At 38.6% G+C, this 15,877-nt stretch overlaps 1 long non-coding RNA gene across 1 annotated transcript; it reads left to right on the plus strand.

Annotated features, from left to right (window-relative positions):
• Positions 1–1,269: 1,269 nt before the first annotated feature.
• LOC129735727 (uncharacterized) lies at positions 1,270–6,965 on the plus strand. The gene is made up of 3 exons (XR_008731561.1): positions 1,270–1,554; positions 2,462–2,589; positions 6,911–6,965. It is a non-coding gene; the product is annotated as an uncharacterized LOC129735727 (long non-coding RNA).
• Positions 6,966–15,877: the final 8,912 nt, after the last annotated feature.

Genomic DNA, 15,877 nt, shown 5'->3' on the forward strand with positions numbered 1-15,877 from the left:
GTCAATAGTCAGCACTTCTGCAAGAAACACATTCTGTTTCAAAACGGTTCTTTAAAGAATTTAAGAATTTTACTGATGGCTGCTCAGTCCTCTCACAAATACATTCAAAAGAGTTCTGATTCTCAAAGCGAAAAACTCTTGAGCCATGAACACCTTTGCACCAATGTGCCAGGCTGAAGCTGGGAGGCTTACATCTCACTAATAACTGTGTAACTTGAAGTCAAACCCCAAATCTTCTGTAGCAGCAGAGAGGCTGCAAGTCCCGAGTGCCTGGCATGAAGGTGGCCTTTTGAGGGCTCCTGGGCTGCCTGCTGTATGCCTCCATTCTCCAGAGCAGTGGATCGGATCTTTTTAGCATCTGGTGCCAGGTCTTGTTTCTGAAGCCTCAAAACACAGTCATCAACACCAGCCTGAGTCTGTTTCAGCGCTAAACATGGCAGTAATTTATCACAGCCATTCCAGACCGTAGCAGCCAAGACAGTAGCAGGCCCCTCAGTTCCCCTTGCCCCAACAGGGTGCTGAAGGCTTGACAAGCCTGGGTACCCAGCTCGTCAGACTCCCTGCTGCAGAGAGACGAGTTCATAACTGCCCAGGGCCAGCATACCTAGTATTTCCAGCTGATCTGTTAGTTTTGCTATTTTCATTTCCCACATAGTTTACACATCAAAGTTGCCCAAGGCCCATAAATTGTGCACCCTTCACTTCAAGCAGAAATTTCATGATGTAGTGAAACTGATATCATCTGAGTAATCTGACTAGGAAATTGATCAGGGACTAAGCAGGTGAAGCTGTCTCTCTTCCAGCAGAAGTTTGTGGTGGTAATTTTCCTTTGAAAATTTTTCCATTCTGACAAAATGTAATTTCTGAACAATGACAAAAAATTAACAAAAAATTGCAATCTCTCTATAACTGAGATGCACCTAAAACCTGCCGTATTCCTAGGCATCAATGACACAAGTTTTACAGGTTATAACATTACTTGCATAATGGTATCTGAAATTCCTGACGCAAGTTGCAGACATCTGCAAAGGCAGATATCAGCAGTTTCCTATTACTGAGAGTAGTCTGTGAGAAAAACAGGAAAATGTCAACAGGTTCCATTTTTGCAACGCAGGATGACAAGGCAATGCTTACATAGTCTATGCTAAACCTTATTTTATATAGAAATAAGTACTCCATACACTCAGTTCAAATGGTTACAAATATAGATAATACCACAACTATTTAATTATGCTGCAGTACTCGTTAAGCATATGGTCCTAAAAATACAATCCTGCTTTTAAGCATGTATGAGACAGTGTTTAAGCTAGGCAAAATCCCATGTGTTAGTAGAACTTAGCTTTAAAACAGAGGGTCAGGGCATGGTATCTTATTACTGAAGAAGTAAGTGACTGTGTATAAATATTCTTGAACTACAAGATAGGACCTGCTTACAGAGAGAACTCTGGAAGTTGGACTTCAATCACGCACTTATTCAGTCCCCCAAAAGTCTACCTTGAAGATTCCTAGCAGTACAAAAATGACTTGAGATAATTTCCAAAACATCTGAAGCTGGTAGGACTTAGTAGGCTTTGGGCCTCCTCTTTTATTAATGAGAACATTGCTAGTCATATTAATGTAATATTTAATAATATGTTGACCATTTTTTTTCACGCTGATGTTGTTAATTGTTTTCCACAGCTAAAAGCTACTGAGATTGACTGTTTTTTTAGTGATTGTCAAAATTAATGTTCTAAAATCTACACACAGATGGCTAAAATCATTGATACGGATTTTCAAAAGGGCTGAGCATCCATTGCTTTCTGTGTAGTCTGCCCTTTTATACCATAGTTATCCTTTGGATTGTGAAGATTTAGTGTAAACATCTTTGGACAACATCTGAACAGTTAAAAGTGCTGTATATTTTAATTTGGCATCTAAGTCATGTCTGTCTTAATACATATACTAAATCAAAAAGTAAACAGATTACAAACCACATTGTTTCCTTATTCCTTTCTCTTATCACAGTTTATCATGCCATTCTGAAATTACATTAAATCAGTAGATGTTGGTTCGAAAATATTACTGTCTTTACTGTTTAAGCAGGCATATAAAAGCCCAGGCATTACTTAGAAATTCGAAAGAAAAATCAAAGCAGAAATCTTGTCTTAACAGCTTTCATCAGCACCAGTAGTTTCTTTTTAAAGAAAACACTACCTTACAAGCAGAAAAAAATGGCAAATTTGAACTGGAGTTATCAAGGCAACAATGGTAAAAGCCATCTTTAATAGAAAATCAGATTTCTTTATAAAATATTGAATATTTCTTTCTTTTCCTCATAAAAATTCTTCAGAATTACATGGTTGATTAACATAAGTGTCTGTATTATGTATTCAATTGGCTCCAAGGGAAAGTGTCAGGAATTCAGTATTGGTGCAGAATTAGAAGTAGAAAACTTCAATTATTTATGTATTTTGCCTAGGACCTGACCACTGGCCAAGTTATACGCTATTGCCAACAGAGACCATCAATCTATTGGTATTGAAACCAAGGAAGTAAAAAAAGATGCATTTCTGGGGCTTTTCTGGATTACTAGGAAACTTTCCACAGGTAAAGAGAGCATCAATGTCAGACATTCATTCCACATGAATTTTGAGGATAAGGACAATCAATCAGCTTAGTAAAAGGGGGATCTAGAGAGGGGGCTGTGAGATATTTTTTATTTTCCTTCTCTTTTTCTCTAATTTATATAGAAAACAGGACTAGTTGCCTTTCAGGAGTATTTATGTAGATTAGGGTATGCTTGCTAATTTTGTTATACTAGTTGGCAGCACCCTTTGTCACAGAAGATCCAAGTGATATTCTTTAAAATTAGAACTTGTTGGCAAGTGTTTTTGTGTTAATGGCAAAAGAACTGGTAATTTCCCAGTAGGAAACCTCCAGGATAGTCACTGATTTGGGGAGGGGAAGGTAGGAGGAGAGATTCTAAAGACAGTTACTCAATTTAAAAAAAAAAAAAAGTCAACATGCAGTAGGAGACTTATACATATGCAAAAGTTACGCACAGTGTAACTCCATATGGAATCACACTGGGCTAGCTTTTTTTCCTCAGAGAGTCTTATTGCCTTGGTAGCAAAGGAGGATATTTCTTTGTGCTGATGTATAATATTGCAAATGCTCCAAGAACTCCAGGCACATATTTCTAAGCATCATGCACAATCACAGGTGCCTATCACTAAAATGGGAATCAATACACACTTATGTGCTCGTAAGCAAGGAATTAATGATAATGACCAATAAACAGTGTCAATAACATCTGAGTACCTTTGTGGCATCTCATAATCTAAATTCAGAAAACATCAATGATAATGACCAATAAACAGTGTCAATAACATCTGAGTACCTTTGTGGCATCTCATAATCTAAATTCAGAAAACATCAAGTACCTATTAACTGTTAGTTCTATGAAGAAAGAGACCTTTAAAATGCTGTCATAAATACCACAAATTTTAGCATGAAGTGAATTCCATGAGGTAGGACAATTTGTTCTGCAGTTATTAAAATCCAATTACTGTTTCTGGCAAGCTGCTGGTTTTCGGCATTATTTTTTCTTTTGTTTTCTCTCTGGAGTAAAACTTGTATTCACAAATATTTTACCTGAACTTTGTACCTGTATTGAGCAGACATGCAGATTTGCCAATACACTCATGTGTATACCTGGAATTAAAACCTTAAATACCTTTGGCTTAATTGCACAAACTGTTGTTTGTTTTCTTTTTCTCCAGATGTTTAAAAATAGTCTAGTATCAAATCACGTTAATATTTTAACATGGAGGAAACTGCTTGCATGTTATAAAATCTTTGAAATCTATAATTTGCCTGTCAGGAAGACTTAATTGATTGATATTTTTACCATACTTCATGCATTTGCTGGCAGACCTCTCAACGAAACATATAGATTGCAGCAGTTTCATTTCTATGGGGGCCAAATGGATGAGTAAGACTCAGAGCACACAGTGGATAGAAGGAAATACACCTCAGAGGCAGAGTCAATAAAAGAAAAGTTAAAGTCAGGTTTTCGAAGTCCAGTCACACATATCATCCCTAGGGGTAAAAAAAAAAAAAAAGAAAAGAAAAAAAAAGGCATATGTAGATAGCTTTTATAGTTATTTTATTTTGCAAAAGCAATACCATCTCTGTGTCTGCAAAGCTGACTCTGCAAGAGCAAATTGGGTTTTGTGCTCAGTACTTATTAATAAAAATTTAGATAATCTAAATCCATCTTTAAATATTGAAATAGGGCTGAAAGGTGCAGGTGTAAAAGTAAGTAACATCTGCTAAATGTAAATGTCAGCTGTAAAAGTACCTTCAGCTTAATACTAAATCAACTGCTTTTTAGAGAGTCTGATCACCCAGTACCCCACTACAGTAGTAGCTGGATCTCCTCAAAGCTACAAGTATGCTGATCACTGTAAGGTGGTTTTTTTCTGACTTTTCAAGAACAGAAAAAAAGGAAACCCAGAAGAAATTAATGAAGAGAAAGAAGTAAAAAAGCTGTTTAGTAAGGGCCCCAGCAAATGTCAAGTACAAGGTTCTTTTTACAAAAATTAAAAACCACCTCTAAAGTAACAGATTTTATTCATTTTCCAGTGTCTTAGTGTCCTGCTAATAGTCATCAACATGCCAACAAATAATTCATGTTCAATCCGTGTAATGTTATCTTTGGCAGCTTTTTAGATTTTAGGAACATTACAACATGACAAACTAATGGGATGGATTACACATTTTTAATTTAGGCATTAGGAACACATAGCCAGAAGTGTGTTCCTAATAGGAAATTTTCCACTGTAGAGAGTGTAAAGCTATCTCATTTGATACAGCCAAGACAAGAAAGGGGTGTCCCTTTAGAATTGCTTTCTGCTGTAAAGAGATAGTGCAATAGTGCACTTAAGCTGTGTTTAAACAGCACACGATTAAGTGTTTATTAGTTTGCTTTGAATCAATAGTTTAAAATAAGTTGAAACAGTTAAGATGGTAAGTTGAAAAGACAGCAATTCAGCTTTAAAAAATACCAGATTTTTTTTAAAAAATTATGTAAATCACAATTTTAAGATTATGTGCATTATATGAAAATTTCCATGTTCTGTTTCTCTATTTTAGGATCTCCTTCTTGCATTTTATAAGTTTTGATATTTTTTGTGACTATGTTTCTGAAACATTATGCAAATAATCCAGGACCAGACTATTGCCATAGAGTTACATAGTTGCTAAGTAATTGGTAAGCATATTCATAGATGAGAAGGCATTTTAAGAAATTCTTATGATTTCCAAGTTCTGTAAGTTTTGGATATTTATATTTCACAAAAAAATAGCTCACAATGCAATATGCAACATACTAAGCTGAACAAAAGTTCCTTAAAACCCTATTAAAGCAAATACTGTCAAATACTGGTTGAAAGATCTGTGTTGAATATAAACCATCCACAGCCATGATGTTCATGGCCATACCTTCAATCTTTTGCAGTAAATGAGACTATTGTGAATAAATATTGCATGCTGTATAACAAAGTGGTTACACTCCTCAAAATGCTAAGTAATGTATTACATTTTTAAAGGCATGGAAATAAAAGCATACACAGGAGACTGTTAGCAATAGAGTTAGAAAAAAAATGTCCCTTGTAAGCTGTGATTTTCCACATCTCTGTGTACTTACCTCTAAACTGCTTTCAGGAATATGTGCAGTTCTGCCTACCCCAAGATAAAGCCTGGGTATGAGTCCTGACAATGCCAGGGCAATTCAGCAAAACACCATAAATCTGCAGGCGTCCACAAGCATGTTCTCAGTTTCACGGTCAGACCCTAAATGTGCAGTGGCATTTCTAACTATTTCACTCTATGGCGGCATTTCTTTGTAATAGAACCAGCAAAAATGAACCTGTCAATTGCTTTTTAGTGTCATCTCATTCTCTGGAATGCAGACAAGTATTCAAATGTAGCTGAGGCTTTTAACAAACCAGATGGCTTGGCAATTGTCACTGTTGTCCTGAAGGTCAGTTACTGACATACTGAAAACACATGTCAATCTTCCCTTTCCTTACTAAAACTGCAGTCAGTGATGAGGACTAGGAAAAACACTTATTATTTGTGTAAAATTGGTGGAGATGACTGTCCCTTACCCTGATTTAGCCCGTATTTCCAACTTTGCCCATGCTGCTACATGGATGTTTTACCCAAATCCCCTTCTCATCCACAGGCCCTTGAGCAGCTGTGTTTTAAAGCATGGGTGCTAGTGAGCTTGAGGTGTTTTGCCCACCTTTGTAACAGGCAATGCTTGCACATTTTATGTTTGTTTTCCACTCCATTTACAGCAATGTAAACTTTCACAGATAGATGGTTCGAGTCCCATGTGCTATTACTGTCTATCAATCAGAAAAAAAAGCTAAATCAGAACTCCAAGAAATCTTAGATCCATACATATGACATATTTAGCCTTTCAAACGCTATTGAGGCAGGAAAAAGAATTCCTTATTATTAAGGACTTTTTTATATTAAGGAAGTATCATAAAATAATATTATATATTGTTATGTACTGCTGAAATATAATTACTCATAGTTCACATTGCAAAAAAGATACCAGCAAAACCATCTCGCTGAATACTTTCAAAGTGAATTTCAAGGCTGAGCACATATGATCAAAGCAATCATATACTTCTGAACCACAGACTATTTTCACACTACTGTTTGCATTACTTTCTAAAGCAGAAGCAAAACTTCCCATTGTTTCCTCAAAAGTTCTAAATTTTGCCTCATTCATAGTGGGTTTGCAAAGCTAAACTAATGAACATTTATAAAGCATACTCTTATTCTTGATTCTGTCAGACTAATACTATTGTTATGTATTTAGGATTTTAAAGTATTCTTTTATTTACAGCTTGGCTTATGCAATGAGAACCTGAAGGGTGTCTTGAAGGCCTTGGATTCAGTAAAGACTGAGGTAAACGTCATCATAGCCTGATCATGATAATATATAGAGTAGTTAAATTAAAAGCTACACAGTGTTTCATCTGCCTTTTTGAAGACTTCACAATAATGCAGGGTTTCAGCGGAAGGAGGCTGTTGAGATGTAGGAGCTGAAAGTATGATCCTGGACATGAGTTTATGGGATCCCATAAGATATTTTGTATTGTGGGGCTCCACCCTGTAGACGGCTATGGGCTCTTTGTGTAAGATTCCTACCTAATCCTACACTTCCATCCATCTGTCTGTCTATTTAAAATTACCCCTGGTATCCATCACCAACACAGACTTACAGTAACCAAACTCAAGTTTTTCTTAGTTAAAGGAAAGGAAAAAAGGGGAGAAATAACACCAGAACTGCACTTTTCTTAAGCTGTCTTGCTTACTTACAATGACTATACCCACCAAGCCTCTCATAAAGGCACAGGATAGGCAGAGATAGAATCTGAATATCTGAATTTTAGTGAAGTATGTTAAAAAAACAATACAGCATCTCCCACAGGATTTTAAAAAGGAGTGTAGAGTTTGACCCTGAAGATGCAAACATTATCAATGTGCATGATTTTCCCTTTAGCTTCAACAGACAGCTGAAAATTATACACAGAAGTGTTTTGCTTGTTCAGGAGCACAGAGTTCAGTATTTTGAAAACAAACAAACAAACAAACAAACCCCACAACCATTTAGTCAGTGATGACTGAACTCTTTGGTACATGATACCATTTGGTGGGGGGAAGCTGTTCTGTGTTTTGTTTTTGGAGTGACACTGCTCATTGTCAGCAGTGATAGCTTAGATGTATCTCAGCATCAAATGTATCACCAGGGCAAGAAACTCACCTCTAATACTATGAGAAAACACTGGAGTTTTGAAATTTCCTCCTCTGATTTAGCAACACACTCACTTGTAGACTGAGATGTAAATCCTATTTTACTCATGGGTTTCATTAACCCAGCGTATTTCCCACAGGGTAAACAAGTTTGCTTTTGCAATTTTCGTCCTTCAGGCCTACTGCCTAAATATTCTAAATACAGGTATTACTGGATCTACAGTGGCTCTGATTCATCCTCCCCTCCATGACAGTGTCATCTGGATTATCCTTAAAGAGCCAATTACTATCACCTCAGAGCAGGTATGGTATTACAAAGAACAAGACCCTTCTCATCTTTTAGTTTCAGGAACATTATCACTTTACATTGTGTTGCTGTATTGTTTCAGGTTTATTTGTCTCATTTGTACTGTAAAATGAGTACTACCTTTACACCACATTATTGCTGTTAATAAATTTTTATGATTCTGCCTTAGCCAGGTCAGGCTACTCACATCTTACAAAGTCTTAAGTGAATTGAAATAAGATGACTTCAGATTAGTGGAGTTGCTTCCATTGCTCTAGTAAAGGTGATTTGCTTATTTAAACTTCCTTGTGTGTCTCCTAAAGCAGAAGCCAGGCAACAAAGATGAATTCTTTCCATCTTCATTCCTACAAGACTCCCCAAAAGAAATTCATATTCTCATCAAATCTCAGCCGGAAACCTGCCTGAGCAGGGAGTTTTGTGATGTGCCACAAGACCAAACAGCTATAGTTCTCCATTCAGTGCTGTTGTAGAGTGGTTAGGAGCTGTACCAATTGCTTTATTATTGCATTATTTCCTAACAATGTCTGTAGGACAAGTTAAATATCCCTCACTGGCCTTTTCAATGTAAGTATTCTTTCTGTTCTAAACTCTTAAAAAATTTTCTTACACAATTCAGTTATTGCCATCTGTCCTTCCAAAGAAGTTTGAATTAATATCTTTCCAGATAAGGTTAGTTAAGTACTTCATATGAAGATCCTTAATATTTCTTATTAATTGGGCTACTCAGTGTATAGGGAACAGAAATTAAGTACAGATAGTTTAAGATAAAAAGCAACATATAAAGCAAAGTTGAATTAGTTCTAAGGCATTGGGTTTTATTTTCACAATTGGCAATAATTTTAATTTATCAAACCCCAGTTTATTTACATAGGTGATAACCAAGTGTTACCGGTATCTAAAAGTTTCTGTGATAGCTGGATATAGGAATAAATAGGATATTCAAAAAGAGTTGTTTGTTCCAGTACTTCTGTGGCAGCATAAATCCTGACACACCACTGGATTAATTCACCGTTATGAAGCTTAATTTTTTTAAAGAATAGAAAGTTACTTGGAAAGTATAATGATTTCTCACTAATATGCAGTTCAAAAGTCAAAAGCTAAATATACCCCTTCCTTCCTTCCTCCATTTAGCTGGCTTAATTCCACACGATCTGGTCTTTCGCAGAAGGGGAAGCACCTTGTCCCATACTGAGCAATCACTGGCAACCCCAACTGCTGAAAGGCAGAGTGGTGAGAGGCTAATTCCAGACAACAAAAGCAAATCTGGACCACAGTTTAGCAACGCATCCAGACAAAGACTATGGAAAAATCTATGAAAGAAATAACAACATGCATATGTCCTTAGCTGCAATATTCCTGTCCTGCCAGAAGCTGTTGCAATTCACTGTGGCATTTGGCTAATGCTTTTACTACTTTTAATCTATATCTTTTTGTGGCAGGCAACTGATCTGTTTCAATGCAAGACTTCTAACAGTGAAATGTACTTTAAATTATTTAATGAATCACATTCCTTCTGATGTACTAAGTAAACCATGGTGATAAGAAGCAAAGTTCAGAATGAAATTTATTAGTATGCAGCTTCCCACGAGAAGAGTTTATGCAACTGTATGAGCTGTCTGTTGCTTTTTGCAGTGAAATTGCTACTGTTAAAGGCAATTACTAATGCGTTGTTGTTGATTTGGCTAATAAAAATGTTTTCTTTTTCTAGTTTAGCTGATACATGCCAGATTAAAACTAAATTAATAAAGAAAGTGCTTTGACATGAAGCAGTATTGTAACAGTGCTATGCTATCAGTATTTTAAAAGAAATTATATGATAACTGCTGGTTTATTTCACTGGCAGACCTAATAAAGGATTATTAGACATATGTCCACAGGAAAGGAACGCACCTTGGTCTAGCTGTACACCTAAGTCACACTTACAGCACCAGTTTCACTCTTTCTTAAGCAGAGCAGTACTCAGCTTTGCAAATGGCACTGGCAGTGACAACTGAATAATTTAATAGCCAGCAGGGGCAAAGGTCTGAAGAAGATAAAGTCAGACTTTACAAGGATACAAATGTAAAGCATTAGAACAGAAATGGGGTTTCCGGTTGACCCCATTATGTAACTTAAATGTTATTTGACTGAAATGATGAAGTACCTTCACTAAATTACGTGACTATTATCTGTTGGGGTTTTGCAGCACATGTTGCTACAGATACAGTTTCTTCTTTAACATTTGCATGCCCTTGACTATACAGTAAAAGCAGTGCTGTAAGCATTTACAGTGCCTCACACTTCCTCTATAAATTAAAGACATTTTTCAAATCCATATTCCCAACATACTCAAAAGCTGGATTGCTTTGTATGGAAAATGCCACCTCTGCTGCAGTGAGCTGCATTCAGTGAGACGTACTCCTAGGTTCACCTTTTCAGCTAACCAGCGTGTGTATCTAGCAACAGGATCAATAAGGCCTTGGTCTGTGACTCACCACCATAATGTAGTGGCAACAATTATCATAACAAAACATGTGAAATGAATAACCAATAACTTGCCCCAATCAGATTACCTTATACCTGCCTGGTTTATGCATCCTTGCTGTCTTTTGCCATTAGCCTGTTAAGCATGATGACAGGAGTCAAGACTAACTTACTTTGATGCAATGCATTTGTAAGAAATACAATAAAATCATACCAAGATATTTCTTTATTCCATTGCAAAACAGGTGCCACATTTACAGCTAACTTTCTGTATGAAGTAGGTTTTCAGATATCACAAGCAATTTACACCAGAAATAATGGAAAGATAATTTAGTTTTATTCTCCTGTCTTGGAATTAAGGGGAAAATGTTAATTGCAAGTACAGAAGAGTAAGCACAAACATGGCAGCTAAAATGCAATACTTCAGCTTAGTCTGAGACCTCCACCTTTATGAACAAGAATCTCCCTTTTGTCAGAAGAGCTTCTTTCCTAATAATATCAATCCCTGATGCAGAATCATTAACAAAATGGGAGATCATCCATGAGCATGGGAATGAGGACCTCAGTATTCAAAAGCAGTCTCTGCTTCTGTGCTAATTAAAAAGCAGACAAATCAACATTCAGTCAGATTTCCTGCCATCTTTATTAGTAATACCTATTCCTATTACCTTAATAAGCAAAGCCAGTAAAATGCCTCTTTCTGTTCATAAGCTTACAAAAAGAATTACAAAGAGGCCAATAATTCCCTCAGATAACTGATACCTTCTTAATGAATGATCCTGAAGCCACACCATTTGTCTCTGCCTTAGTACAAGAACTGCATCATCCCTTTAACAGCCGTGAACAGGAAAATAACCATTTTCAATCCTCTCAGTTCTCCAGAAAAGAATCTGATGGTGCCTGTGGGAAAAGTGAGAACAGAGGCACAGCTATATCACTTTGGTTTTGGAGGAGGCATCTTCCTTGTGATGGGAAAAAATTAAAATTCACAAACAGACCACAACAGGCACACATTTGAGAAATGGCAACAAATCTGTTAGGCAGAACAACAGCTTCCTATACAAATCTGTTTCATTCAAAGTCTATTAAAAAAGCGCTCTAACTATTGTCCCAAGATATAATTTCCCTGATTTAGATTAGGCCTGAGCTGCAGAGCTGCGGGTTCCATCATTTAAAGACCTTTGCATGTGTGCACAAGGGTGACGGGATGTGGGCAGCTGTATCTACTGGTTTGTCTCAAGTTCATCTCCAACATAAATGATGTTACCCTGCTTCTTTCTGTGTAACTCCTTCAGAAAGTTACTTTAATAAAATACAAGTGAAAATAGCAAGTAGGAACAACTGTGAAAATCAAATGGACCTGATTACAACAGCCAAGAAAATAAATAAGCAATTCATAGGCTAGGAAATGGCAAGGCAGAGGAAATGTCTGACTTGATCAAGGAAAGGCAAGGTCATTTCATAGTATCTCTAGACTTTGCCTACCGGTGAAGGAGAGATCTCTTACCTGTATAGCAAGGAAAGAGAACAAAATACAAACAAAAAAACAAAAAGGATTTTATTTTCCGACATAAAGCTATCACTTCATTGACATCTAATGGCAGTTGCTGGCAATATAAAGGAGATGGAAGGGAAAATTTCCCAGTGCCAGTAGTTTGAATGAGTGATTTCTCAATGCCAAAGACTTGAGGAAACAAACAGAAAACCATAAATATTTTAAGGCTAATTTTAAGAATACTGCTTCTGCCTTTTACCAGAATGAATAATTTCCTCATTTGCTGCTCAGTATTTTATTTTTATATAAAAATGTTGGTATCTGTGTGCTGTGTGTCAATAGCCAAACCCCACAGTAAATCACCTTTAGTCTCAAATGACAAACAGGCAAATGCGAGATACCACAGACACAACTCATCTAGAGAACTTCTGCTAAGCTTCTTCTCATCTTGCAAAGGCTTTCAAAATACAGTAACTCTGCTAAAATAAAGTTCCCTTGCGTAGCTCCAGAGCTCTGAAAAAGTAGTTAGCATTTAGCATCTGATTAGCAGAATGGGCTCCAGGACAGGCTCCAGCAATCCCTTCCATCTTCACCTCTGTTGGGCATCTTAACTAGGACTCCTTTGTTGGGGTTATAAGAGAAAACTAGGTTGATTAATGTTCCACATTCATTTTTTCTTTATAAAATCCTTCCTAGTTCAACTTTTCCCTCAAGGGAAGAAGTGTACTGTTATAACCACAAAGGTGTCAGCTGGTAAGTGTACTTTGAGAATGCCCAGATAAACCCTGTAGATGAGAGAGATAGCATGAGCAGGCCTAGTTAATAACTCCTGATATAGCTTAGGGCTTTTACTGTAGGCTCTGTAGATCTTTTGGAAAAGGTAAGACCTCATACAACAAGTCTCACTTCTTTCACAAGACTTTCTGGGAATCCTCTGCATCTTTAATCCCATCTATAACAGGCACAGAAATGCAGGGCTCCAGTGCTGAGCAAGCCCAATGGCACAGGGTGGGAAACGTGGGACTTCAAATCAGCTAGCAACAACATTGGGCAGTGGAAGAAACCACTTAATTTTTAAGTCAGTCACAGCAAACCATTTAGAAAACTTCCAGATGTAATACCACATCCTGAAACTTTAAGAATTGTTTTTCAAACAAAACTGCTTGTCAATATCAATACATTATCTAGCTATTCTGAATTTCTTGATTACGTTATTTACCACAGAAAAGAAAAGAAAAAGAAATGCTAAAAAAATCCCACCAGGGTTAATGGTATACTGCTGCCTATGCTATGGTAATGCATTATAGCTTCCTTGCATGCCTTATTCAAGTTTTTCTGCATGAGCACAGAGCTCACATAAAATGCATTTATTTTTTGACCACTTAAGCCATTAAGTCTTTTGCAATGCACTGAGGTAACCAAGAGATCACACCATAAAAACTTTAAAATCAACAAACATTTTTGCCACAAATTTCACCATAGCGTAGCTAGAACCAGCTCAGCCTAAATAGTGTATGCATAGGAAATATACACCAATGGGATTGTTCATGCCAGTACAGTATACTGTGACTGATTTCTTTAAGAGCTATCCATTGCAGCCAAGTCCACCAAAGGCGTAAGGTTCCTCTCAGAAGGGTGACAACAAGGCAGCTGCTCCCCTGAGGGACAAGGTGCCCTTTGTCCCCAAGGCATCCCGGTTGCTTCCAGCAGATGACCAAAACACAGCGCTGCCGTGGGGCGCTGGCCTGCTGGGATCCAGGGAGCCTGGGTGGATGCAGGACCAAGCTGTGCCATTTTGGGAGTGGTAACAGCAGCAGCACTTTCTGTTACTGCCGCCTGAAATGAGCACTTCCCTCACCACCAAACTATTGCCACCTGATCATCCCCTTTTAGATATCCATTACGTTCGCTTCCTATTTTGTATGTGGAGAGCTACTGCTCACATTTGGATAAATCTGTGAAATCCAGAGGTTGTAATATCTTGTCCCTGGTATTTGCTGTATTGGGCAATGTGTAGCCTCTACTTTATTTTCTTATAAATATACACACACAGAGTTCAGGGTGGAAATTTAAAAGCGAGCTGGCAAAGACCCAAGCTTCCCTCTCTTTTCCCATCCCAGAGGGGTTTCAGCTTCATTCTTCGCATACCCTTGGAACAGCATTTACCCCTCCTCAGGACACCCCTGAGCTTAAATCCAGCCTGCCCAAGCAAGAGAAACCTGAGGATGGCTGAGGGGTGGCTGAGCATGTCGCATGCCCGGGTCTTGGTGTATGTGGCGGGCGGGATGACGGCTGCCAGAGCCGTGCTCAGTAACCAGATATGGTGGGGCGGGGGGCAGCGCATCTGCCGACACGCCGCCGCAGAGCACGGCCCGCTGCAGCGCCTGGTTGCAGCTGCACCCCAAATTCAGCCCCGGCCAGGGCTGCTGGCCGGGGGGCTCACCCGCCGCAGGGCTCACCCCCACACAGGCAAGCATGGCCTTCATCAGCGTAGCATAAGGCAGTTTCTCAAGCAGTGTGTTTGATCTTTTGGTCACAAAAACATCAGACCCGCGCAGGAATCCTGGCAGCGTGAGGACATGCTTTTTTGAGACACCATATATTTGATTTGTGGTGATGATGTAGCTGCCCTTATCCTCGCTGAGATCTTTAGCAAACCGCCTGTTGACTGAAGTCGAACAGGACAAAGCAGTGAATGAGCCTGAAAGACTGGAAAAAAATAGAGTCTGTCATGACAAAATCTAATGCAATAAAACCTCATCTCTACTGGGACGTTCCGTTACCAGAGCAATGTCATAATATGAGCCAACATAAAAGACCAAGTCATGCACTGCCAATACTTTTATAAATGTTACCTCTGAACATACCCGTTCCTGCCCTGCTGTAAACTCGCTCCTTCTGGAGGGGTGTTAATCAAGAGAAAGTGGAAGGCCGGGGCAATCTGGTCATCTGGGCCACCCCTTGAAACCAGACTGCTTCCTCATGATAAGGAGACACTAACCCCTGGCACAGCAACAACCTGCTGTCAGGAAACGTTTAGATTTACCCTTGAAAAATGTGTCAGGACAGATTTGGTAGTAGTGGCACAAAAAGCTGTCAGCAACTGACAACACCTCTGTCTTATCAGGAGGTTCCCCATGAGGTAAAGCAAGGAGGGGGACATCCACAGCTGCTTCTGTGCAAGCAATTAGGCTTCCCTGCAGTCCTCTGAGGGTGGCCAGATCTGCACGTCTTCCTCCTCTGTCCCTCACCAAACTGTGCACTCTTCCACTGATTCGCACTGTTGTGAAGCGTGGCCTAGTATCTTTTCACAGATCCTTGTTTCTTAATTATCTTCATGGAACCGTACAAGCCTTTTTCGCAATGGCAACATACTTTGGAGGCATGGTCCAATGGAGCCATTGTGTCTGTGAAAATGTATATATTCAAGAGGAATGCCTGTAAAGGTCACACTCCAACTTCAGAGTGGCTTCATTCCTTGAACAAGTCCTGTAGGATTAACATTAGGCAGCATTTTCCAAGGCTGCCGGCTAACTATGTTGCGTGTTGCATTTCCATTACATATCCCACAGCAAAGTTTGTAACATGGATTCTTTCGTTATAGGGACAAAGGAGAGAAAAGCTCCAGGGGAAGCCTCCAGACAGCTTTAGACAATTATTGCAAAGGAAAGCTCTGCCAAGACCTACAGAACTGTTTCTCATCTCACTTGTATCCTGCTTCTGGCCTCCATGGTTTTCCTGGTATGAACATTGCTGACCTTTCCTGTCATCCTTTAGCCCTCCTTCCAAGT

Source organism: Falco cherrug, chromosome 3 (genome assembly GCF_023634085.1).
Source record: "Falco cherrug isolate bFalChe1 chromosome 3, bFalChe1.pri, whole genome shotgun sequence".
NCBI lineage: Eukaryota > Metazoa > Chordata > Aves > Falconiformes > Falconidae > Falco > Falco cherrug.